This window comes from Podarcis pityusensis, assembly GCF_964106645.2.
Source record: "Podarcis pityusensis genome assembly, chromosome: 9".
Lineage (NCBI taxonomy): Eukaryota > Metazoa > Chordata > Lepidosauria > Squamata > Lacertidae > Podarcis > Podarcis pityusensis.
In genome coordinates, this window is record NC_138034.1 from 76,860,535 (window position 1) to 76,885,930 (window position 25,396).

A 25,396-nucleotide genomic window follows, 5' to 3' on the forward strand; every position below is an offset into this window, starting at 1 on the left:
GAGTATCAAAGGCGAGGAGGGGGCAAAAAGAACCTCAAAGAAACTCCGGTCCCCAAAAGCGACTCTTCCCAATTCTCCTGCTGCTGCTGCTGCTGCAAACTCTGGCGGGCTTGCGCCAAAAAAACTTCACAGAAACTCTCAAATAACGAGGAAAGGGGTTTCTGTTTGTTTTGCACCAAAAAACAGGGAGGGGGGAATATAAATAACGACTTCAGGGTGGTTGTTGTTTGTTGTTTGTTTGTTTGTTTGACTCAAACGGGGGTGGGGAGAAGCAGAGCAGCAGGAGGAAGAGGAGGGCGGGGGAAAAACCGGCCCGGAGGAACTGAGCGAAAAGCAGACGCGTCTCCAAAGCCCAAGCGAAGGCGCAGCGAGCTCTCCGGAGCAGGACGGCTGTGTTGCGCCCGGCGGCGGCTGGCTGCGGGTGTCGCTCCGTCCAACTTGAGCGGCTCTCTTGAGCGCCTCTGCCGGGGGCCGGGCTGGGCTAGGCTGGGCCGGGCTCGGGGGGAGGAGGAGGAGGAGGAGAACGGGCGGACGGGGGGAGGGCAACGGCGTCGGCGCTGCTGCTGCTGCCACTTTCCAGCACTGCGCCTCTGCCGGGAGGAGGAGCCGCTTCGCGCCGCGCCAGTTTGCGGGGAACAGCCCCGGCGGGTGTTTATATAGAGGCGGCGCGGGCCGGTACTCTGCCGGCGGGCGGGGGGGAGCCCCTCCTCCCTCCCCTTCGAGGCGGGGGCGACTGCGACGACGGGAGGGGGGCAGGAGGCCGGGCGCTGGAGCGTGCCAGCTCTGGCCGCGGGCCCGCCGGGAGAGACGCGCCGAAGAGCCTTGCTGGACGCCCTCCGCCGCCAGCCGTCGGCGCTCCGTCCCTGCGGAGAGAAGAGCACACCGAGAGTCCGTCAGCCACGGAGTGGGGCCGTCCCTTGGCCAGAAGACAGCAACGGCGCACATGGACCCCCCAACCTGCCGCCCATCCCGTCTGCTGCTGCTGCTGCTGCTGCTGCCGTCGAGAGAGGAGAGCCGGCCAGCTCCCGAGGGGAGACCGGAGCGTCCCTGGCGGAACCACCAACGGACCACCGAGGGTGCGCCGGGTGGCCCCCATCCCTTGAGTGGCGGAGGGGAAGGAAACGGTCTCTAGCGAAGCGCCGCCGACAGAAGGCGAAGGAAGAGGAGCCGTTTCTCTCAGGGCCGCCGCCGGCCACAGGAGCTCCCTCGAGCCGTTGCTACATTTCGACCCTGTCGCCCAGAAGCCAAAAGGACGCCCCAAACTCCCATCACGGAAGGGTCCGTACCCACCACCGCTTCTGCTTTTATTTTCTGGGGTGCGGGGGAGAGGAAAGAGGGCAGTGGCGCGCGAGTCGCGGGGAGGCATTCACCTCTTAACAGTTCTTTGCTTCAACACAGGTCTCTATCTCAGGAGATACGGGGGAAACCGACCACCCTCTCCCGCATCTCATGGGAAGATCTCCTGCGCAAGCCCTGTTGCAATGGGCAGGAGGGAGAGGTAGAAGAGGCATTGCAGGCACCTCCGGTTCATTGCTAGAGGGGGTTGTTTCTTGGAGGGGTGCCTTGGGCAGGAGAAACTAACGCGCTTTGCATAAACGCCTGACTCTGGGCACTTTCTGGATCCGCCTGGCTGGGAAGCACCTGGGAAGCCAGGTAAGGTTCCCTTCAGGGGTAAGGAACACAGGTAGGACACGAGTCTTTCCAGCTTGAGGGGGGTGAGGCGGGCAGCGCTGTGCAGCAACCTGGTGGAACCTTAGAAAGTGGCACATTTTTGTGGCATAAGCTTTGGTGGAGCCCGTTCCACCCCCTTAGATTCATGGTTATACAGCAGAACAATTGGTGATACCATTGCAGCACAACCGTCTTAATTCTATAATATTAGGTAGTGTAGTGTAATAGATGGACCAACTGTTTTACAGAACCAACTTTTAAAAAAAACAAACAAACAAAGGAACACACCTTAAATGCACCTGAAACATGTTTGTTTTAATCTAAGTCTGCTGGTTCAACAGCTCCCTCACTTAGGTAGCCAGCTGGAGAGGCAGGATCCGGACTTTGTGTTAGAGTCACCCAGATTTAGATCCTAAGCCCACAATTAGGGGTTTCTTGGGTGCTTTTTATGGGGGAGGGAGCTGTCAACTTTTTATTGCATTTCACAGTAACGTTTTCTTTTTGCTGTTCTTTTAATATTACGTTTTCTGGCGCACTGTGCCATCTTTGCTTTTAGGCACCCAGGAAATAAATCACCAAACATGATGATTGCCCCCACAAAACCGAACCTTGAATGCACAGCTGTGAGAGGCTCACTGGAGACCCTCCCCACATGGGGATTTGACACCTGGCAGAGAGGAGTGAGGTGCCCCTAAAGTGCCTGAATCAACAAAGGTCTTCAGATGGGGTCCCATGTCCACACTGATCACGGAGGGACGGAGGCACCCAAGGATGGCTTGTATGAGTGAAAGTCCCTTCGAGAAATGGAACTGCCCTCGCATTTCAGCAGAGACAACCCACGCTGGCAATCGGTGGGTGGTGGATCTTGAGCAAAAGGCATGGAAAGGGACTCTGCGGCATCGCGGCAGAGATGGAATTCTGGAGAGAAAGTCAATGCACAAACAGTGGTCTACAGATTGGTGTTTTCCCTCCCTTTGACCCCTAAAATACCGTACATCTCACAGGTCCAGCTCCCTGGTAACAGGTCCTTTCTTGGGGGTTTGTCCAGGCGCATCATGCTTAGCCCACCAGAATGCCACTCCCAAGAAGGCTGGTCTCTGTTTTTCCCTAGCAGCCAGAAGGAATAGCACAAGTCAGGGCAGGTAACAGAGGCTGGCCCATCCTGCTGCTGAGGCAGCTGCCTCTGTTTCCTAGATGCCAGCCGTTTGCCAGTTCCAGGGCCAACATTGCTCATTTACTTGCTGCAGTTGTATCCCTCCATGGAGCTCAAGCTGGCCTTGGTGGTTCTCCCTCCCCTCATTTAATCCCCACAGTAACAGCAACCCTCAAGGTAGGTTAGGCTGAGAGGCAGGGACTGCCCCCACCCCCAGGTTACACCCAGTGAGCTTCGTGGAGGATTTGAGCCCTGGTCTCTCCCAGGTCCTGGTCCGACACTCTAACCACTGCACCACACTGCCTAGCTTGAAGCTGCACACAGGGCCTGGGTGCAAACCAGTGGCGTAGCGTGGGGGGTGCAGGGGGGGCCGGCCGCACCGGGCGCAACATCTGGGGGTTAGGGTTAGGGGGCGCAAATCCACGGGTTAGGGGGTGCAAATTACTTGCCTTGCCCCAGGTGCTGACAACCCACGCTACGCCACTGGTGCAAACATAAAACAATCCATAGTGATTTGGTTTTGCTTATTGGCATGGGGCTCGCTGACCTTCTCCATCAGCAGGAATAAAGAATGGGGAGTGGGCAGAGCAGCCCCCAAGAGTCAAAAGAGCCTTTCCCTATTGGGGTCTCCCCAGTGGGGCTTTTTCAGGCAGGCACCACCTGTTGCTGTGGGGAGTTTCAAAGGGGGAGTGGGGTTCAGTTGCCTTCCTTCTCTTGCTACCATTGTGGACTTCAAGAAGATGCGTCTTCCGTGGCCCAGCCCAGTTGAGGTCTCTTGATGTTCTGATGGCCAGCTGTCTGTGTGGAGTCCACGGGCTCAGGATGAATTAAGAGCCCAAAGCAGAGGCTTTTCGGACACAGCCGAGGCTCACAGGAGAGACCTTTGCCGATGTGGCTTTGCAATGTAATGTTAGAAAGCACACCAGACCCCAGGCACACAGACCCAGAGTTCTGGCCTGCCTCTCCCCTTCTGCCTTAACAGCCCCATCATAGCTCAAGAGAGGCTCAAAGGTGACCTCACAGAATCACAGAGCTGTCGACTTCCAAGGGGACCCAAGGGTCATCTAGTCCAACCCCCTGCAATGCAGGAACTGGATTGGCTCACTTGTAAACGGACTCGGATTTGTGGCAGAAGCATCATGTACACAGTTTAAAACAAATGCAGCCAGTGCTTTGTCAAAACACACACTTGCAATCTGAAAGCAAGGGAGAAATCTCTTCTTTCCTGACCCAGAGACAGGCCCTGATCCAGAGACACAGCACTGCAGTCTTGTGTGTTTAACACCAACCAATCGGGTGGTCGGTGAGGCCAACTCTGCATTTTCTCTAGCGCCCCCACCCTCTCGAGAAGAGAGCCAATTGGTCAGGCAGCCCTCTGTGGCCCTCTGTGGGTGGCGCCCAAATCCAGCTCCAGCAATCTCAAGCCCAAGACAGGTTTGCCTGTGCATTTCCCAAGGCAGCAGTGGATCTTGCCCACTGCCCATGAGCAGATTTCCATAGCAGGTTCGGGTTGTCAGCTGGGGAGAGTAAGAGCCATGGATACGGGTGAGAAAGGAGACCCAAGAAGCCACGGTTCATGGGGGCTGATTTGGGATCACAGCAGTTTTGGAGATCTGCTTGATCACTGTGCCCCCAAGTGGGAGGGTGACTAAAGAGCTAAGACTGGGCTGGGGGGGGGTGTGATCTTGCCCCACCCTGCTCCAAGCTGTTTTGCTTTCCCTTAAGTTTTGGGGCTCAATCACAGGAAAGTCAAGAAAGAGTTTCACACGCAAGATGCCAGAGAACTGTAGCCCCCAAGCAGAACAGCGGTGGGAATTCTCCTTGGCCGTCTCCCATGGATGCTTTAGCTGAGATTCCTGCATTGCAGGGGGTTGGACTGGATGACCCCGAGAGGCCCCTACCAACTCTGTGATTCCTGCGCAAACCCCACTGCAAAGAGTCCCAGCCGTGAAATCAGCAAACTTCTGCTTTTGAGCAACTCCCATTGATTTCAGCAGGGCCTGTGCTGGAAATCATGTCAATTCATGAGACTGGAGGGGTCATATGGCTTTGCGGCCCCCACCCTGCTCCTTCAGTCGTCCTCACCGCCTTCTCAAAACAAAGGTAGCTGAAAAGGGTCGACTTGTATCCCCCAAATTCAACTGATGTCCCACAAGAGAGGAGATTGTTTTGTCTCGACAGCGTTTTGCCCCCAGCCCCAAAGCAGGGCTCTTCCGCAGCCTCCGGGGTCTGTGCAGGGCAGGTGGAAATGGCCCGGCCCCAATCCAGCCCCCAAGTCCAGCTGCTTTGGCCCTTTGCGATTACAGATCTCCCAGTCCACTCTTTGCCCTGTAACCCCACCTGGTGGACAATCCGGGCTGCGCAACGTTTTGTCATAAACTCTTCCCTAGAATGTTGTTTTGTTTGTTTCGTATTAAAAATGCCGGGTTTGCTTTCTTAAAAAAAAAAAATTATTATTATTACTCTACTGATCCAATCAATATCAGTCATCTGCCTACATTCCAGACTCTGGATTCAACAAGAAGGATTTTTACATCTTTGGTTTTTGTGCAAATGCACCTTCTATTTTTGCTGATGGCCACAGGTGGGGGTCTTCCTTGCTGCTTCGCTCATCCCAGTTAATTGTGGCCCTGAGACTGGCTGCAACTGCCACTCAGTGTGTCTGAAGCTGCCAGCTCCCAGCCCCCTTTTGGCAAAGGGTCTTAAATCTGCAGGTGAACCTGGAGAAGGAGGGGGAAGGAACATTCGTTTTGCAAACAACTCCTTGGGATCTCATTGGCCAGTTTGGCTCCTCTTTGGGGAAAAATCAGTGAAACAGTTATGGCGCTTGGGAAATAAGAACCTAAGGACAGCCTGCAGGATGAGGCCAGTCTACTCCAGTATCCTCTTCTCACTGTGGCAAACCAGATGCCTGTGAGATCCAAGCACCAGAACCTGCTCCTTTCCTGTGGTTTCCACTAACTGGGATTCAGAAACATTCTGGCTTCCAAATGTGGAGACATAGCAGAGCTATCTGGCTAGGATCCACCAACGGCCCTCTCCTCCTCCATGAATTTGCCCAGCCCTCTTTTAAATCCGTCCTGCCGAAGGGAGTTCCATAGCTTAACACTCTGCGTTGTATGAATAAAAACTGACCTGTCCTGAACCCACACGAATCCAGAAAGCAAAGAAGCCCAAGGGCTTTTGTCATTCTAGTCTCTGACACCACTATGATAATGTTTTGTTTGTTGTCTGCAACTTGACATGGGGGGGGGTGGAGAGAGAGAGAGAGAGTTACCTTGATGACTGGATCCGGCTGTTCACAGCCCAGTCATTGGGCAAGTCTCTGCATTTGAACCCAGCAAGGCTGATGCCAAGGTGAGGTCACAGCCTTGGTGAACTTGGGACCCTGTGAACTTTGGGTCACCAGAGATTTTCACCAGAGCTTCCTTCTCCCCAGAGCCTCGGCTCATTTCCGAAGCTGAACGATGCATCACTAGATCATTGGGTCCTGCCCTGCCCTGGGTTCTCCAGTGTGTACATAAGCATGCATGGCGCTTAATCTCGCTCTCCCGACAACACCCAACTGGCCTGCCTACAATCTGCCCTTCTCAACACGGCTTTCATCCAACCACCTCTTCTCAATAAGCCGTCTGGCCTTCAGGGAGAGCAGTGGGGAGGATTAAATCCCTATGGGAAGGCATCCTTCACGACCCCCACCAAAGCCATGTCCCTTCCAAGACAGCGCAACAAAAAGTATTTTTCAGGCCATGCCGATACTACGGCTGCAATACCAAGCCAGCTTTTCCCTCCTTCCTGCTGCCTTCCAGTCCGCAGGAACATGAGAAGCGCCCCCCTGTACCAGGCCCAGGCAGGGACGTGCGTGGCGCTGTGGGTTAAACCACTGAGCCTAGGGCTTGCCGATCAGAAGGTCGGCGGTTCGAATCCCTGCGACAGGGTGAGCTCCCATTGCTCGGTCCCTGCTCCTGCCAACCTAGCAGTTCGAAAGCACGTCAAAGTGCAAGTAGATAAATAGGTACCACTTCAGTGGGAAGGTAAACCGTGGACCTGGGAGAAGGGGATTTTGGTTTCCCAAATGTGGAGGGCGAATTGAAGGCACAGGGCGAAGTTGAGAAAAAAGGGTAATGGGAAAAGGAGGAGGGCAAGTTCAAGGCAGCTCTGAAAAAGATGGGGGAAGGCAGCTGCAGGGGCTGGACTGGATAACCCACTGGGGTCCCTTCCAACTCTGCAATTATATGATTCTAAGAGGTTCCAGCGACTGGCCTTACAGCAGCCAAGAGAGGCTATATTTCTTATATAGAATGGCTCGGAGAGACTGGAGAGTTCGACTCTATCATCACCATCATCATCATCATCATCAGTCTAAAGTCCAAGGGCATGTTAAGGTAAAAAGGTAAAGGACCCCTGGATGGTTAAGTCCAGCTGAAGGCAAATATGGGGTGCAGCACTCATCTCGCTTTTCAGGCCAAGTGAGCCGGTGTTTGTCCACAGACAGTTTTCATGTGGCCAGCAGGATTAAACCACTTCTGCCACAACAGAACACTGGGATGGAAACCAGAGCACACGGAAACACCATTTACCTTCCCACCGCAGCCGTACCTATTTATCTGCTTGCACTGGTGTGCTTTCGAACTGCTAGGTTGGGAAGAACTGAGACAGAGCAATGGGAGCTCACCCCGTCACGGGGATTCGAACCGCAGACCTTCCAATCAGCAAACTCAACAGTTTAAAGCAGTTTTCAATCACAAAAATGACAATGCCAATCTACAGCTAATCTAAATGTTAGCAGCGCACGGAAATGTCGTTTACCTACCCACCGGAGCGGTTCCTATTTATCTATTTGCACTTTGACGTGCTTTCAAACTGCTAGGTGGGCAGGATGTGGTTTAACCCACAGCGCCACCTGCGTCCCTGCTCGACCACCCTCTTAAAAACCCCTAAATTTATGTCAATGCCCATTTACTATCCTGCTCTCTCCCTTGAATTCCCTTCTCAGCTGCTACGGTGTAGACACAGTTATCCCCCCCCCCCATGCTGCCCCCCCCTCAGTTTCTTCAGTTGGCTAAGAATGGGTGATCCAGCTGGAAATGGTGCTGTGCATGTGATGTTGCTGCACTGCTATCTCGCCAGATAGCGTTGTGGTGGATCGAGCCCAGTGAGGGCAAGTGAAGGAAACTAAGGGCGATGGCTTCTAATGTCCTCGCCTGGCCCTCCCTGAAAGAGGAGCAAACTCCCCCTGGGGGAAAACATGCTCCCTGCTTAGAAGCGTGGAGTTGCAGACTGGGATGGGACATCCAGGTGTCATCTAGTCCAACCTCAGCAATACGGGAATGACAGCTAAAATTAGCCCTGACTCAAGCCTGTATGAACCAATGTCAGCTGTGCACTCCATTATCCACACTTTGAACATTTCATTGAAACAGATGTGAGCTACACAAGAGACAAACTGGCAAATTAAGCAAACAGGTTAGTGCATGGGTAGGCAGACTAAGGCCCAGGGGCCAGATGTGGCCCAATCGCCTTCTCAATCCAGCCCACGGACGGTCCAGGAATCAGCATGTTTTTACATGAGTAGAACGTGTCCTTTTATTTAAAATGCATCTCTGGGTTATTTGTGGGGCATAGGAATTCGTCCACTATTTTCCTTCAAAATATAGTCTGGCCCCCCACAAGGTCTGAGGGACAGTGGACCCTGCTGAAAAAGTTTGCTGACCCCTGGGTTAGTGCAAAAGCAGACAGGTTTTGCCGAAGCAAAATCCCCTTGCTCGAGGAACTCCCATTCATTTCAATGGATGAATGTCTCCCATTCATTTGGGGGGATACCAGCCTCATGGACTGTGTCCAAACCAGGGCGGCATAGTGGTTAGAGTGTCAGTTTAGGACTTGGGAGACCAGGATTCGATTCCCTGCGCAATCATGAAGTTTGCTGGGTGACCTGGGGGAGGGCAGGCACTGCCTAACCTACCTCGCAGGGTTGTTGTGGGGATTAAAGGGGGAGAACCCCGCACACCCCCTTGAGCTCCTTGGAGGAAATGCTTTGTGGGGATTAAAGGGGGAGAACCCCGCACACCCCCTTGAGCTCCTTGGAGGAAATGCTGGGAAATATAAATGCAATAAACAAACAAACCAAAACTCTGCCACCATCAAAACACATGCTCCTGGCTTACATCATTTGAAGAGCAAATTTAAACTTGTTTTCATATTCACCACAGTTCCTAGCAACAGATCCCCATCTCTGTCCAGAAACATCCAGCAGAGAAGGGCAGTCGGTTTATGACTTATTCACCTTGCCAAAGAACCCCGGTGGCCAAGATGGGGTGCCCTGCAGGAGAACATCTCAGGAATCCCAGGGAAGGTCCATTTTGTCCAAACATGCCTAAGAACCTCAGAAGAGACCCACAGCTGGATCCGGCGCACGGCCCATCTGGGACAGCTTCCCGTTCTCAAAGTGACAGGCCAGATGTCCAGCATATGTCAGGCTGGCCCAACAGACTTCTGGGAAGCCTCTGAGCACAACCTGATCACAAGAACATCGTCCCACTTGGCACTTCCAGCAGCTGTGGCTCAGAGGAACAGCTAGCATGCTCTCCAACATTTCTCCAATGAAAATAGGGACGTCCTATTCTATTATTATTATTATTATTATTATTATTATTATTATTATTATCATCATCATCATCATCATCATCATCATCATCATCCTATCCTTCTGACTGGGTAGCCCGGGCACTCAGGGCGGATTCCAGCATATATAAAAACATAATAAAACATTAAACATTAAACTTCGCTATGCAGGACTGCCTTCAGAAGTCTTCTAAAGCTTGTATAGTTACTGATCTCCTTGGCTCGCAGGTCGCATAACTCCATACCTTCCAATATTTATCTGATGAAAATAGGGACGTCCTAAGGAAAAGCAGGGCACTCCGGAATCAAATCAGAAACCAGGACAGCTTGTGAAAATTCGGGACTGTCCCTGAAAAACAGGGACACTTGGAGGGTCTGAACTAGCAATACTTTGCTTTTAGCAAAGTACTGAATATTGAGTATTGTTATTGAAAAATAGGGGTGGGTATGACTCTGTGTTTTTCTTCTCTCAACTAATTTTGCCACTGGAGAGCAGCTGGGAACTTGATGGGAACAACCTGGGACCCTTCAGATGTCTTGGCCTTCCATCAACCCCAGCCAGCAAGGCCACGATCCCCTCAACCCCAGGAGCATGCAGCCAGGCTGCCTGGCGCTGATGGGAGTTGTAGTCTGGAAGTCACGGGGTGATGGGGGAGGCTGATCTGGAAAGCTCTCTCCTGCGGAAGGCGCAGAGAAGTGATGGCGATTCTGCCTGAGGCTACGTGCCTCTGAGCTTTCCAGAAGGATGACAAGAAAGCAAGTGAAATTAACTGCTTTGAGATCTTCTTTTTGGATCTTCACAGCTGTGGATTCATCATCATTCTGGCAGGGCAGCTGGTCATATTAAGGCAGGTAAAGGTAAAGGACCTCTGAATGGTTAAGTCCAATCAAAGGCGACTATGAGGTGTGGTGCTCATCTCGCTTTCAGGCCAAGGGAGCCGTCGTTTGTCCACAGACAGCTTTCTGGGTCTTGTGGCCAGCAGGACTAAACCGCTTCTGGCGCACAGAGTACCATGATGAGTGCCAGAGCGCATGGAAATGCTGTTTACCCTCCCACCACAGTGGTACCTATTTATCTATTTGCACTGGCGTGCTTTTGAACTGCTAGGTAGGAAGGAGCTGGGACAGAGCAACGGGAGCTCACCCCATTGCGGGGATTTGAACCGCCGACCTTCTGATTGGCAAGCCCAAGTGGCTCAGTGGTTTATACCACAGCGCCACCCGTGTCCCTAGCTGGTCATATTAAGGTCCTGTACAGCAGAACAACTCAACAGTGGATTATGGATTGGCAGAGAATGTTGCATGCTAGTCACTTTGGGATGATCAAGGCACAATATAAAAATATTGTTATAACAGGGAAAACTCTCCCCCCCCCAAAAAAAAAATTTAAATCTACTGCAATTGCAATCAAGCAAAGTGTTAGCCGGAATCCTCTAAAATAAATCTTCCTTTATAACTGCACCCGACACCAGCAGGCCACCTTTAGCCCAATCCAGAGATTAGAAGAGTCTGCTGCTGCACACCTCAAGTGTTGTTTATGGGATGCAGTGGGTGCATTTAGGCTTGCTATGTTCCTCATTCATCTGTGATGAGGTTGCTGAATATGATTCCCCTCCCATAATCTCATGGAGCAGATTAACACAAACACCAGCAGCAGCAGCAGCAGCACCCCAATTTATTACAGCAGAACCACCTGGTTCTGAAACGTATTGGCTGAGTTAAAGGCGCCATCCACCCGTATCTAGTCACCATCAATTCATCAATGAGAATTATACAGGTCCTTAATAACTGATATTTAGAAAGGTGATGCGAGCTTAATTTTGTTGTTTTATTGTTGTTTTAACTTTCTGAAAGTCTTAAATAATTATTAATTCTTCTTACTGATAATTTTATAGTTTTATCCTTTTTTGTAAACCACTTTGAGGTTTGTTTGTTTGTTTGTTTTTAAAAAACACAATCAAGTAGCTTTTATGGAATAGATATGATATGAAATAAGACTCCTTAGAGCTGGGCATTCCGTGCGCTCAGCTTTAGCTATAGTTTTCTTTTTAAGAAGGGTTTTCTCCTCCGTTCTGCAGTCTGACCTACTAAAATGGCCCATCCAGGACAAATCCGAGCGCACCAGTCTGGATCTAGTCATTGCACAAAAATGAGGCGTCTCCTCATGACTACTCGTGTCAGAATGTGCCGTCTTCTGACCCGTGTCCAAATGCACATTCCATGGAAAGAGATGCAGTACAGCGGACACTTACGGGGACAGAGGTGTGATAGGTTTCATACGGATAAAACAAAGTACGGAGTAACCAACAGCGACTACTCGCATGTTCTCATCAGAGGATGGAGTTATAATTGGGTTTAAATGCTAGTAGTAGTTTCTGCAAATAAGGCATCACATATACCAAGTTATAAATTATGTGCTATGCCACCATAATTGCAACTGAATATCCAATAGGAATTTTAAAGGTTTTTTTAAAACTAATTTTAAAGCCTAGGGGACCTTTTTAAAAAAACAAAACAAAACCGATTTTCAATTGCCACTATTGCATTTTGAAAACTTTAGATTATACTCTCTAGAGGCTGCTATCATCAGAATGTCGGTATCTGACTGAAACATGTTGCTGGTGTTCTGGTGTCTTAAGACGGCAACTCTACCCCACTTCCATGCAAATTTCTTTATGTAAGGAATAACAAAATGAATCAAAAGTTCTCGGTCAAAAGAAAAAGGCGTGGGGGGGGGCAGAGGGCGAGAGAAAGAAAAGATTTGGAAGCGAAACTGCTGATTCCAGATTGAAAAGTCCTAGACGAGGCTGGCATCTCCCAGTGGGAGAATGATTTCGAAGAGATGGAAACTTTCAACTTACCCAAACCTGGCTTGAAGACAGTTGCAAGCCGCCTTGTCCGACAGATTTCTCCAAGTCCTCTTCTACATGCTCAGCCTCCAGTAGAGATACCTCAAGGAGGACCTTTTATAGGATAAATGGAGGTTCGATGTCAAGTCCAAAGAGAATTCAGAGGCCTTTAAGAGGCGTGACAATGGACGGCAAGCCCTGCCTGCGCTCACCCCCACCGGCTGTGACTCCCAATGAATTTACACATTGCAGATTACAGACATTACTTTTTCCACTGCTTCCCCCCCAACACACCACTTTTTTTTTTTTAGATGTTCAATTGAGCATCTCAAATATCTCACCCCCTTCTCTCCTTCCCCCATCCATAACAGTTTTTGAAAAGAATCGGAAACCGGTGTGTTTTTGCAAAGAGTTTATCAAATTACCTTTGGTGACAAAGAACTAGAGTGCATTTTCTTGAAGGCTCGACAATTGGGGATCCATCAAGGAAAGGGAAAGAATGGCAGAAAACCAGGGGCTTTTGTCAAGCGCAGAGAGAGCAAACTCTCTCCCCCCCCCCCACCCGCCCCATGTGCCGAAAAGCACTTTTAGGAGTGCTCAGTTTATTTTTGCTTTGGAGAAGGCCTGTTTTTATTTACCTCTCTCTCTCTGCCTTTTGAAGTTTGAGCAGCAGATGAGGCCAGGTTGGATATGGGGACGTCGAGAGGGTGCGGGTGGGTTTTGTGGTTGTTGTTTTTTTAATTAAAAAGAGAAAGAGAGCAAAATCTGACAATCTCGCTCAGAACAAGATGTCAGTGTCTAAAGAAGCTCTTTAGAAACGAGAGGCTTTTGGGGATAATGACCCCGATCTTTCCAAGATTGCATGGGAACAGGTGAGCCTCTTCCTTTTCCTTTCCCCCTCTTTGTTTCAGAGGGATACTAAAGAGAGAAAGGAGCCAGATCATCCTGATATTCTCCTTTGTGCCGGCATTGTGGTTTTGCTTGAGAAAATTGCTTCTTGGTCAGCGTCCAGACTTTATTAGAGGCAACGGCTGGGGAACACAAAGAACCTCCGCCTCCTCCTGCTTTGCCTTCGTCCCCCGCCTAAAAAGTAGGCCTCACCCCTTCTCCTTTTCAAAGGCTTAAACGCAACTTCAGGGGTGCTTGGGAGAGGTGGCTGAGGGCAGAGGCTCCTTCCGGGACCGGGGAGCCAGTTCCACGGCAGCATTGACTGTGCATCGTTGTTCTGGTCGCCTCAGCTCAAAACAGAGATGGCAGAGTTGGAAAAGGGCAGCCCAAATGATCGACTCCCTCTGTGAAGAAAGGTTGTGATGGTTGGGGCTTGTTAGTTTAGAGAGAACTCGAGGGAGAGGCGACATGAGAGCGGTTTATAAAATTATGCCTGGCGTGGAGGAAGAGGACAGAGAAAATTGTTTCTTCCTCTCTCATGACACTGGAAGTCATTGAATGAAGCCGAACATTGAAAGGCTCAAGGCAGATAAAAGAAAGTCCTTCTTCACGCAGCACAGAGTTAAACTGTGGAACTCCCTCCCACAGGATACAGCAATGCCAACCAACTTGGATGATACTACTACTACTACTACTACTAATAATAATAATAATAATAATAAAATTTTATTTATACCCCGCCCTTCCCGGCCAGAACTGGGCTCAGAGTGGCTAACATCAATAAAATTTCAGTAAAAACATAATAAGAAAAAAAAAAAACCAATTTAAAATACAGGTTAAAATGCAATTTAAAATGCAGCCTCATTTTAAAAGTCAAAACCATAAGGGGAGGGAAACATAAGGGTCAGACCGAGTCCAAACCAAAGGCCTGGTGGAACAGCTCTGCCTTGCAGGCCCTGCGGAAAGATGTCAAGTCCCGCAGGCAGTGGCGTAGTGTTGGGGGTGCAGGGGGGGCTGGCCGCACCGGGCGCAACACCTGGGGGGGCGCGCTCGCACTCGCAGCTCTCTGCCCCTACCTGGCTCACTCACTCTCTCTCACTGCAGTGATGGCTGTGCGAATCCAATCCGAGCCGCTGGGTCGCCGCCCACTGTGGAGGGGGTGGGTGCCAGGCGTGCGGTGCGGAGAGAGAGCGAGGGACTATCTGGGGGAGGGACAGTGCAGGGGCCGCCCAGCGCAGCGCTGAGCGCGGGAGAGAACCAGACCAGGCAGCAGCAAGAAGAAGCTGGCAGCGGCGGCAGGTTAGGGGTTAGGGGGCACAAATTACTTGCCTTGCCCCGGGTTGGGGGGGCAAATTACTTGCCTTGCCCTGGGTGCTGACAACCCACGCTACGCCGCTGCCCGCAGGGCCCTGGTCTCTTGTGACAGAGCGTTCCACCAAGTCGGGGCCAGTACTGAAAAGGCCCTGGTCCTAGTTGAAACCAATCTAACCACCGTGCGACTTGGGACCTCCGAAGTGTTGTCATTTGTGGACCTTAAGGTCCTCCACAGGGCAGACCAGGAGAGGCAGTCCAGTAGGTTTGAGGGTCCTAAGCCATATAGGGCTTTAAAGGTCAAAGCCAGCACCTTAAACCTGACCCTGTACTCCACCGGGAGCCAGTGCAGTTGGTAAAGCACTGGATGAATGTGATCCCACGGCATGGCTTTAAAAGACGATTAGGCAAATTCATGGCGGAGGAGAGGGCTGTGGATGACTACTAGGCAAGATGGCTCTGCCTCCAGAGTCGCAGGCAGCCATTCTTCTGCCTCCCAGTTGCTGGAAACCACAGAGGAGAGAGGGCTGCTCTTGTGCTGGGATCCTGCCTGTGGGTTTCCCTTGGGGGGCATCTGGTTGGCCCCTGTGAGACCAGCATGCTGGACTGGATGGGCCATGGGCCTGATCCAGCAGGCTCTTCTTGTGTTCTTACACGGGAGCATCTCGACATGCAAAGGAAGGCTGTCCATGCCTGACTGCCATTGTGACCACCCCTTCTCTGTCCCCACAGAGGTTCACCGGCACTGGGGGAGACCTCCTGGCTGCCCCATAGCGATTGCTCGCACAGCTTATGCGGAAACCCAACCCAAACTGGACCCAGCAGCCCATTGACCTGACCACCCTCTTAATCAGCAGGTGCTCGGCTGTGTCGTTCCCAAGGTCTTTGACCAGCAATGGTCACCCAAGGCCGTCTGCCTCAGCCACTGTGGCTCAGGGGCCACGAATTAGCTCATCCTGGCCTTTCGCACTCCTGCACAATGTTAACGGGAAGTTGATCAGTAATATTAAAACATACACAGCAAACATGGATTTCCATGCCCATTTAAGCAGCAGCAGCAATAGATATCCAGTCCCATGTTCTCCACTCTTCTTCAATATCCCGTGCAAAGAGGCGATGAAAACTCCCAATGCCTCAGAGCAGAGGTCATGCCAAAAGTGTTGTGGGGTCAGCACCAAGGGTCCCGCTGCCACAGATCTCACGGAGTGTGTTTGCCACTAACAGGGCACCCCCCTCCCCAGGTCTTGGCCCTTGGGTAGATCAATAGGAGACCTCCCCCCACCATCTCCTGGCACTTTTTAAAATGGTCAGGCCACCTACCTCCTATTTATGACCCTCCCTCTCAAAAGCACTGCTAACAAAGGCATAAATAATTCTGCTAATCATTACTGCGTGTAAGGAATGCGTTTTTGTTGGGAAACGAATTGTTTGCATGACTAGGGTCAAATATTAAAGCTTTGCTCCGTGTGAGTAAGCCAGCCAATCTCCCCCAGCCCAGGAAGGTATGCGTGTGCATACCGAGGGAATTCTCTTATTGTAGAAAGCGGAATGCCGGGGGTGGGTAAGGGGTTTGCGAGAGTGAGAAAGCCCTTTCCAGAACAGAGAGGAGCAAAGAGGCTCAGGGGCAGAGAGGCAGCCGAGAAGAGACAGGAGGAGAACTGGAGAGATAGAGGAGGCAGGTCGTGAAGGGGCAGGTAAGTCGACAAATGGACCCGTTGGCTTGAAGAGCGCCCCATTGCTGGAGGCTTGTGCAGGAGAGGGTGCTGCTACCACATCTCAAACGATGGAATCCCACATCCTTGTCAAAGCTGCCACCCTAATGCACAACGCCCCAGTATTTGCAGAAGGAGCACAATTTAGGATGGGGCCACCAGAATAGGGGCCTCCTCCATTTGCAGAGTGGGGGTGTGGACTGTTCCCCATAGCTCGGCCTGAACCAACTAAGGTTGTTTCGTGGCACCTGGCGCTGGGGCAAGCGAGGGGCACACAACATCACTTGCTCCAGGGCCGGTGACAGACAGGCCAACCTGGGCTAAGGGAACCGGACCAAACGTTGCTTAAACTCAGCACCAATTTCTGGCATTTCCCGGAAGAAATCGTTTCAGCAGAAAACAGCATTTTGCTCAGGGTTTTCCTCGCAGGCTGTAAAGTGCAGAAGTGCATGGCAGTCACCTTTTTGGTTAACTGAGAACCTTCTGTAGGGACCGAAGTGGAAAATGCACAGAGAGCAACTTGGTTTTCTCACTGGGATGGTGGAGGATAAAACAGCAAGAACCATGTGCTGTTATTAATAATATGTTGTTCTTTTGTCTGACTTCAGAATATGTGCGCTGCTTTCAGCTTTTCAGCTTTGCTGTGGCATTTCTGGCTTCAAATTTATTTCTTCGTTAAAAGAAAGAAAAACCCTTTTAAGCACACACACACCCCCATAAAACATAAAGGCAATTGTACGATTACCTTCAAGCAAAAAAAAGGGTCCTCTTTCTTGTCCTTTCTGATTAGGCCATGTGGATGTTCATAGCATCAAAGCAAAACTCCTTTCTGTTTGACTCCCTTTTACCTAAATACTGAGCTGCTTAGGTCATTTAATCATCCCGTTTTCCTCTTATACAAATACAATTACATGCAATTGTTAACTATTTACATATAAGCAAATTCATACTAAAGTTGCCGGGAAATATCTCCAGCTTCTTCAGATCCGATGTATCTTTTAATTGCACTTTTGAAGTTTCATTCTTTCGGTTCTTCATCTCTTATTTTTTTAGAGATCTCTTTAACAATTAAAACTTTCCGGTTGTTATTATTATTTTTAAACAAAGTAAAATAAATTTGCGAAAGTGAATGGCTTTTGACAAACAAAAAAAAAGTTTCTCTGTGGGGAGAGGGGAATGTTCTTATTACCAATTTCGTTGTTACCTCTCCCCCCCCCCCCCTTAATACAAAGTCATCGGGATACCTCAAATAACAGGATCCCACATAGAGGAGACCCAGACCCAACCCCTTTGCACATTTCAGAGGGCTGTTTGGAATTTTCTGTTCCCCCTTCTCCTCTCCCTCTTTTAAGGATTTTTGCATCACTGCAAGAATACAGCCTCCATTATTCTGCACAAGAGGCGGTCTTTGATGAAATTAAAAAGCCATAACGAGAAACATCTTATGCAGCTAATGAGGGAAAATAACTCAGCTGAATTTCCCTGTGCGTTCCAAATGCCAGCGTAACCCGAGACCAGAACAGCCAGTGAGTTAGGGGAAAACATATCCTCATTACATATATATTTTAGATAGATGGAGGTTCACTAATGCTGCTCTTAGGAAAAAAAGAAAGAAATCCAGATTGATTAACATTTCTTTTGCTTTCGCAGACGTTGGGTGACTGAGCACTCTGAGGAGTTTTAAAATTTGCTCCTTGAATAGCTCCCAGTCCTGCTAAGTGGAAATGAATATTGCAGGGCAATTCAGTTAACAGATCCTGAGGTCAAGGAGGGGGCCGGACTCTTTAGACTGCCCACCTGAAAGGGGAAAAAGCCAGACCCATAGAGCTTCCTTTGTTAATTCATTTGACACTTGAACCATATCCTGGAGGAAAAAGCACCTTGTCTGATTACAAAACAATGAAGGCAAGTCAGGCATTGATCAATCCCTGCTCTGGCCCACAGACTTCTCCGGTGGGAAACTGAGGCAAGTTTGAAATATCTGGGCCAAATCCTGCTAAGTCTGTAAGACAAGCATAGAAACTCTTCAAAGTCCATACCAACTGATTAAACGCAAATCCCATTTTTTAAAAATTTGGTTTCTTTTCTTCCTTTTTGAGTTCACACACCACCTTAAAAAAACTATTTATTTTTTGGGGGAAGAAGCTGCGTTAGACCAAAAGATCTGTGGTCTTCCATCGGCGCAGTTGCAAATGATAAAGGCGCGATAGGCAAAATGTCCCTTTCCCTGTATATTGTACAGTCCTGTCCCCCAGTCCTGTCCCCCAGTCTCCCGCTGCATTTCAAATACGTGAATGGAACTTGCTGTTGACTGTCAAAAAGAAAGGAAAGCCTCAATAGAGAGGGAGAGCTCTGCAGCCATATTTTTAAAATCCCTTGCTCAAAACAGTTGCAGCCTCTTCCCCGACGCTCTTCTTAATCGACACTCAGATATTCCTTCTCGTTTAATTCATTCATCACCCTTTGTTTGCAAAGAATCATGGAAGATTCTCCGCCCGGGACGGAGTTGAGCAGCATGCAACCCTAGAACACGCAGCAACGCCAGGTCGCATCCAGAAGGGGACTTGGCCTCAAGGAATCAGATATGAAAGGCTGCAGCTCCTCTGATTGATATTTCTCCCTCATACAGCTCACACCAGCACCCGGCCAGAGGGTCTGCCTGCACAAGATGATCTGTCAAGGGTCTCTGCAGTCCCCTTGCCTTAAAAAAGTAAAAATAAAATCTGTTTTTTCTAGACAAAAGGAAGATGGCAAGAAGAAGTCAGTGCAGAGAGAGAGGGTCTTGAAATTGAATTATTCAGCATTTCAGATGGTAATCTGTGCTTCTTGAATGTGGCAGGTAGAGACTGCAAATAGTTACCCTACTATTTACCAACACCATCAATTCCCTTATCTCATACATCCAAAATACTACGGCTAGAGGTTTTTTCCCCACTAAATGTGTACAGGTTATCAAATTTTGACCTCTCCTGTGCAACCATTGATCTCTCTCTCTCTCTCTCTCTCTCTCTCTCTCTCTCTCTCCCCTCCCCCCGCCAATTCCCACAATTAATGCAGTTCCAACCCACAGCACAGAGATTATTTCCACGGCTGCTGAGACAAAAAGGAGTCAGGCAAGGAACAGAAATAAACCCTACAAATAGAAACAGAAGCAGCATAAGAAAGAAAGAAAGAAAGAAAGAAAGAAAGAAAGAAAGAAAGAAAGAAAGAAACTTCACCCTATTTGCACACACACAAGGATTTCCTGACTACCTCTCCTAAAAAAAAACTTTAAAAACCCCAGAAGTCCTAACGGTCTTTTAAAAAGAAAGAAGTGACTATTTAAAACTTTTGCAAATTATTAAAACCCTTAAACACTTTAAAACACTTTGCGAACTATTCCTATCAATGAAGTTATTGGTATCTGAAGAAGTGCGCATGCACATGAAAGCTTATACCTGGAACAAACTTAGTTGGTCTCTAAAGTGCTACTGGACAATTTTTTAATAATGAAGTGCAATCAATTTGATGGAGACAAATAAATGGACCCATTGTAAGTGTTTAAATGGAAGTTACACAATTTAGAAGGGATGTTTTGTGATGAGTTTTGGACTCATGCAGTTCACATATCCCAATTCCATCATTCAGAATTGAGTCTTCTCTTGGCTGCAAATCTGCAACAAGTCAGCCCTGCAAATTTTCTCCATCGGCACTCCTAACGATGGGGTGCAGCAATAAAAAACTTAAGGTAAACGTGCACATCCAAAGCTTTATATTATTTCAAAATTATGCATTGCTAAGATAAGTCCCCAGAGCACACTCACTCTCACACGTCAGGGTTTTTTTTTTTAATTGCTGAAGTTCTATTTTTATGAACACCTCCAAACAATTATTTTTGAGACATTCCAGTGTTGTAATCAACTGCCATTCAAGTACGTTTCCCTGTCAGCAACCAAACATTCCACTGCAAGTAGCTGTTACTTAAAACTTTTATTTCAAAAAACAGCTGCAATGAGAAGTCCAGCCTTTCTTGAACCAGCAGTTTTGCTGGTAAGTGGTCGTTTTGTAAAACAAAACAAAACAAAACAAAACAAAACAAAACAAAACAAAACAAAACAAATAACTCCTTTAAACCAAAAAGCTAATTTCATTCTGGCACCTCAATTAACAAATGAACAACAAACTTTGTATTTCAAATATTGGTGAGACCCTTTAAAATTCCTGCAGGGAAGACTGCTAAAAATATCCACATTGATCTAAAAATTTCCAGATTTTGTGAACATCAAATTCAACATTTTATGTCAAAAAAGGCAAACATTTTATGTTTTCCTTTCCTTCTTCTGATGGCTTTTATTATATAAAAGGCAGAGACTGTGTTATTCTACACCATGCACGCAACAATATTTTTATTTTTTTTGTGGGCACTTTCAGCATTGGGGCAATTGTTTTCATTGATTGTTAGCTGCAGAAAGCTTTTAGGATGGGTGGGGTTACAAATCCTTTTTAAAAGAAAAGTCAAATGTGACCAAACATGATCAGGAAAAGTAGCACCATAAGCAAGGAATTCATCAATTGCTCCATTGCAGCAGCAGCAGACACACACACACACACACACACACACACACACACACACAAACCAAATAACAAGAAACTCATGAATTGCCCTGAAGTTCAAGCGGGAAGTTCAAGAGAAGAGCAGCAATGTGTGCAAATTGCTGGCTTTAATCATTTGTAAGTTTACAGGTATTTTAATGTTTAGGGTTTTTTTTATTTTAAAAAATATACTGGGATATTGGGAGGGGAGCTGCTGCTCACTCCAAGCCCTCTGAATGCCTTAATTCAAAATTTGCTGCCTTCCTGTTGGAGCTACTGCCTTGGGGGGCTGAATTGATTGCCTTTGATTAAATACTTCCTATCCGATGAGGTCCCTTTTGCAAGTCATAAATGCTTTAGGGGTGAGTAAGGGCAGCAGACCCCGAGAGAATCTTACATTGCTTTTGATTTAACTTTAAACTGGGGGGGGGGGGTGCAGGAAGAGTGTTCAGTGCTGTCCCATCTAGAGAATTTAAACCTTTTTGATATTGTGGCGGCTGATTCCATTTATTAAAAAATATTCTCTGGGCAACACACAAGGGTAATGTAATCACAAGATTAGGAGGGCAACACAACGATTCAGCAATTCAAATTCAAAGCAAAACATTGTTCAGTTTGTAGAAACTAAAATAGTAAAGGTAAACGTATCCCCGCCCGTACGGGCCAGTCTTGCCAGACTCTAGGGTTGTGCGCTCATCTCACTCTAGAGGCCGGGAGCCAGCGCTGTCCGCAGACACTTCCGGGTCACGGGGCCAGCGTGACAAGCTGCATCTGGCGAGCCAGCGCAGCACACGGAACGCCGTTTACCTTCCCGCTGGTAAGCGGCCCCTGTTTATCGACTTGCACCCGGAGGTGCATTCGAACTGCTAGGTTGGCAGGCGCTGGGACCGAGCAACGGGAGCTCACCCCGTCGCAGGGATTCGAACCGCCGACCATGCGATCGGCAAGTCCTAGGTGCTGAGGTTTTACCCACAGCACCACCTGCATCCCTAGAAACTAAAATAAATGATGTTAAATAATGATAAAATAGTCTTAAAGATGTCAAAGGCCTTAATTTAAAAAAAAAAAATTGCCTGGTGCCAATGAGACAGTAAAGCAGGTGCCCAAGGAGCAGAGTGGAAACTGGGGAGCAGGATCACTCCATCGCCTCAGCTGAGATTTCCATTCCAAGTCCTGTGTCACTCTAAGAATTGACAACGTTTGTTTTCCTCTTCCCTCCACATCTTTTTCCTTTCCTGCCTTATCTTTTTGACTGCAAGCATGTGGGCAGAGGCTGTCTTGTTGTTAATGGATCTTACGGAAGCTGCTCTGGGAATCTGTTTGGCTGAAAAGTGGGGAGGCAGCAGAGAGGAGTGTTCTTTAAATAAATCAAAATCAATCAATCAATCAAAAACTTGCTGCTTTTTAGGTCCTGGTCAGTTATAGTCCACCCAAAAGGAGGAGGAAGATGGCATATTTTCGCAAAGACATTTGCGTGCATGGGCTGATCTATCTATCTATCTATCTATCTATCTATCTATCTATCTACCTACCTATCTATAGGTGCAAAATTAGACAGGGCAACTGTAAATTAAATGGAAACCCAAATATATTTTGCAATAGCTTGGAAGCGGATGCTGCGTGTTCCTGCTCAACACACCTGCGGTCCAGGTGAGAACAGCGGGTCCCGTTCCAAAACATCTCCCTTGTCTGGGGTCATTTTACTCTCAACCAGACTTGGACTGGACAGATAAGAGGACTGTAGAGGAGGACATACACAGTCCCCCTTCTGGAAATTTTGGCAGAGAGGTGGGGGGGCTTCGTGTTGCCCCCCCCAGGAGTACAGGTGTCTGGCCCTTCGTGGCTCACCTGTGGAGCTCTTGGTGCTTCTGCCCTACAACATCTCTCCTTCCAACACCCCCCCCTCCAAGTCTGAATCCCGCCAGTGCTCTTCTGCTGGGTGGGGGGAGCCTTGGGCAAGCCCAGGCAGGTGGGTGAGAGGGTGGGCCTGGAAGCTGTTGCAAAGGAATGCACTTCACCCGGTGGGGGTCCCTGGGGGGTGTTGTGCTTGCGCTGGTTTGGGGGTTCTTTCGCAGTCCTCGCTTTCCACCTCCCTTGGCTAGAAGCTCCTCATTAAACGCTGCCACCGCTTCCTGAGACGCCCCCCCCCTTCCACCACACAAATGCACAAAAGCCCATCACCCACCCAAGGGAATCAATCTGGATTTGATTTCTTGGCCTCTTGCTGCTTTTATTTTTATTTAAATCGCTTCCATGGGCACCCTCCCTTTTCTAGGACAGGGTGAGATTCCTTCAGTGCCTTTGTTCTCCATCATTCCAACCTCCTGATTTATTGAACTATTGTCTCCCTTTAATTTTCCTTTCAGCTCTTTTGCAACATCGAGTGGTTTTGCTAATTGGTTCCAATTCACCCCGGCTCTGCAAAGGGTCAGAGAGCGACCTAATTTGATCCAGGGCTCAGGTCCAGAACTCGTCTGCGTTGCCACCACTTGGCCTGGGATGGGCGAACTGACAGGAAAGTGTTGCCTCGGGTCATGTGCAGAGTGCGTTTCCTTCGCAAAGGAGTGGGCACCACCCCATATTGAGATAAAATGGGCAGCCTCTAGGACAGGAGTATGGCATCTGAGCACAAGTCGGCACCAATGCTTGCTTTTCCTAAATTCAGTCTCAGAGGTTCTCCTGCCTGGCCTTTTTTTTGGGGGGGGGGGCTATTTAACTCTGGTTTAAGGTCTGTTTCAGAATCCAGTTGCTGTCCCAGGGCTCAACTCCAGAATGTGGAGTGCTCAAATAAGGAAAGGTCCCTCACTGCAAGTCACTTTCCAGATAATGAGTTTAGGGACTGCAGAGAATGCGGCAGATAGACTGGTGACTGGGGGCGGCCGCTGAGATCACATAACACTGGTCCTGAGAGATCTGCATTGGCTCCCAGTACGTTTCTGAGCACAATTCAAAGTGTTGGTGCTGACCTCTAAAGCCCTAAACTGCCTCGGCCCAGTAGACCTGAAGGAGCGTCTCCACCTCCATCTTTCTGCCCGGACACTGAGGTCCAGCTCCGAGGGCCTTCTGGCGGTTCCCTCACTGCAAGACGCCAAGTTACAGGGAACTAGGCAGAGGGCCTTCTCGGTGGTGGCGCCCTCCTTGTGGAACGCCCTCCCAGCAGATGTCAAAGAGAACAACAACTACCAGACTTTTAGACAACATCTGAAGGCAGCCCTCTTTAGGGAAGCTTTTAATGTTTGATGCATTACTTTATTTTAATATTGTGTTGGAAGCCACCCAGAGTGGCTGGGGAAACCCAGCCAGATGGGCGGGGTATAAATAATAAATTTATTATTATTATTATTATTATTATTATTATTATTACCGTTCCTCACCAGGCTTGTTTTTCCAGACCCTTGGCCATCTTGGTTGCCCTCCTGTGCTCTCTACTGTTTCGTTGCTGCTACTGCTACTGCTGCTGCTGCTGCTTGAGCCTGGTTTGGAGAGGGGCCTCCCTTGATGGCTTTTTGATACACAGGCGGCAAGGAGGCAGGCAGGAGCCCCTTTGGGAGATGGATGGTGCTCAAACAGCCCCTTCTCCATTGCAGCCAGTCTTAACAGGAGCCCAGCATTCATCTGCATTTGCAAAGGCTTCTTGGGAGTGATGGATGGCAAAAGGCAGGCTGGCAGTCCATCTCCTCAACAAGCCGGGCTCTCTTACATCTCCCCCTCCTGGCGGCATCCTCCTCCGTGGGCATTGTGCTCCCGGCCTTTCACCCCTCAGCCCATCAATAAGAACAGGGAGGATCTGAGGAAGGAGAGCGACACGGACCATCCGTCTTCATTAGGGGCTTTTCGGCTGCTCCCGCGTCCGAGTTTGGCTGGGAATGGGGAGGACAAGGAGGGCGGGCTGGGCGGCTCTTTTGGCTCTGCCAACCAGGCTGTCAAAAGGCACCGGAAGAGTCAGTCACCTGCTTTGCATGATGATGATGATAAATTATTTATAAGGGACACGGGTGGCGCTGTGGGTTAAACCACAGAGCCTAGGACTTGCCGATCAGAAGGTCAGCAGTTCGAATCCCTGCAACGGGGTGAGCTCCCGTTCAGTGGCGTAGCGTGGGGGGTGCAGGGGGGGCCGGCCGCACCGGGCGCAACATCTGGGGGGGGGCGCACTCGCACTCGCAGCTCTCTGCCCCTACCTGGCTCACTCACTCTAGGGGGCGCAAATTACTTGCCTTGCCCCGGGTGCTGACAACTCACGCTACACCGCTGCTCCCGTTGCTCGGTCCCAGCTCCTGCTAACCTAGCAGTTCAAAAGCACGTCAAAGTGCAAGTAGATAAATAGGTACTGCTCTGGTGGGAAGGTAAACGGCGTTTCCGTGCGCTGCTCTGGTTTGCCAGAAGCGGCTTTGTCATGCTGGCCACATGACCCGGAAGCTGTACGCCGGCTCCCTCGGCCAGTAAAGAGAGATGAGCGCCACAACCCCAGAGTTGGTCACAACTGGACTTAATGGTCAGGGGTCCCTTTACCTTTACCTTTTAAGGTGCTACTGGAAGGAATTGTTTATTTTGTTTCCCCAGTCAGAGGCAGCAATGCTTCTGAAGGCCATCTGCTGGAAACCTCAGGAGGGGAGAGG

General features: G+C 49.3%; 3 long non-coding RNA genes across 3 annotated transcripts in view; 2 read left to right on the forward strand and 1 right to left on the reverse strand.

Moving 5' to 3' along the window:
* Positions 1 to 25,396, forward strand: part of LOC308485481 — a 131,013-nt gene that overhangs the window by 20,719 nt on the left and 84,898 nt on the right. Inside the window, exon 2 of the long non-coding RNA XR_013990554.1 lies at positions 14,168 to 14,288. This is a non-coding gene — a long non-coding RNA (uncharacterized lncRNA). The remainder of the gene's footprint in view (positions 1 to 14,167; positions 14,289 to 25,396) is intronic.
* LOC308485504 lies at positions 813 to 12,815 on the reverse strand. Its single transcript, XR_013990578.1, has 3 exons — positions 12,723 to 12,815; positions 12,310 to 12,411; positions 813 to 863 (listed from the first exon to the last, which is right to left on the reverse strand). It is a non-coding gene; the product is annotated as an uncharacterized lncRNA (long non-coding RNA).
* Positions 884 to 3,157, forward strand: LOC308485461. The gene is made up of 3 exons (XR_013990528.1): positions 884 to 1,278; positions 1,399 to 1,653; positions 2,228 to 3,157. It is a non-coding gene; the product is annotated as an uncharacterized lncRNA (long non-coding RNA).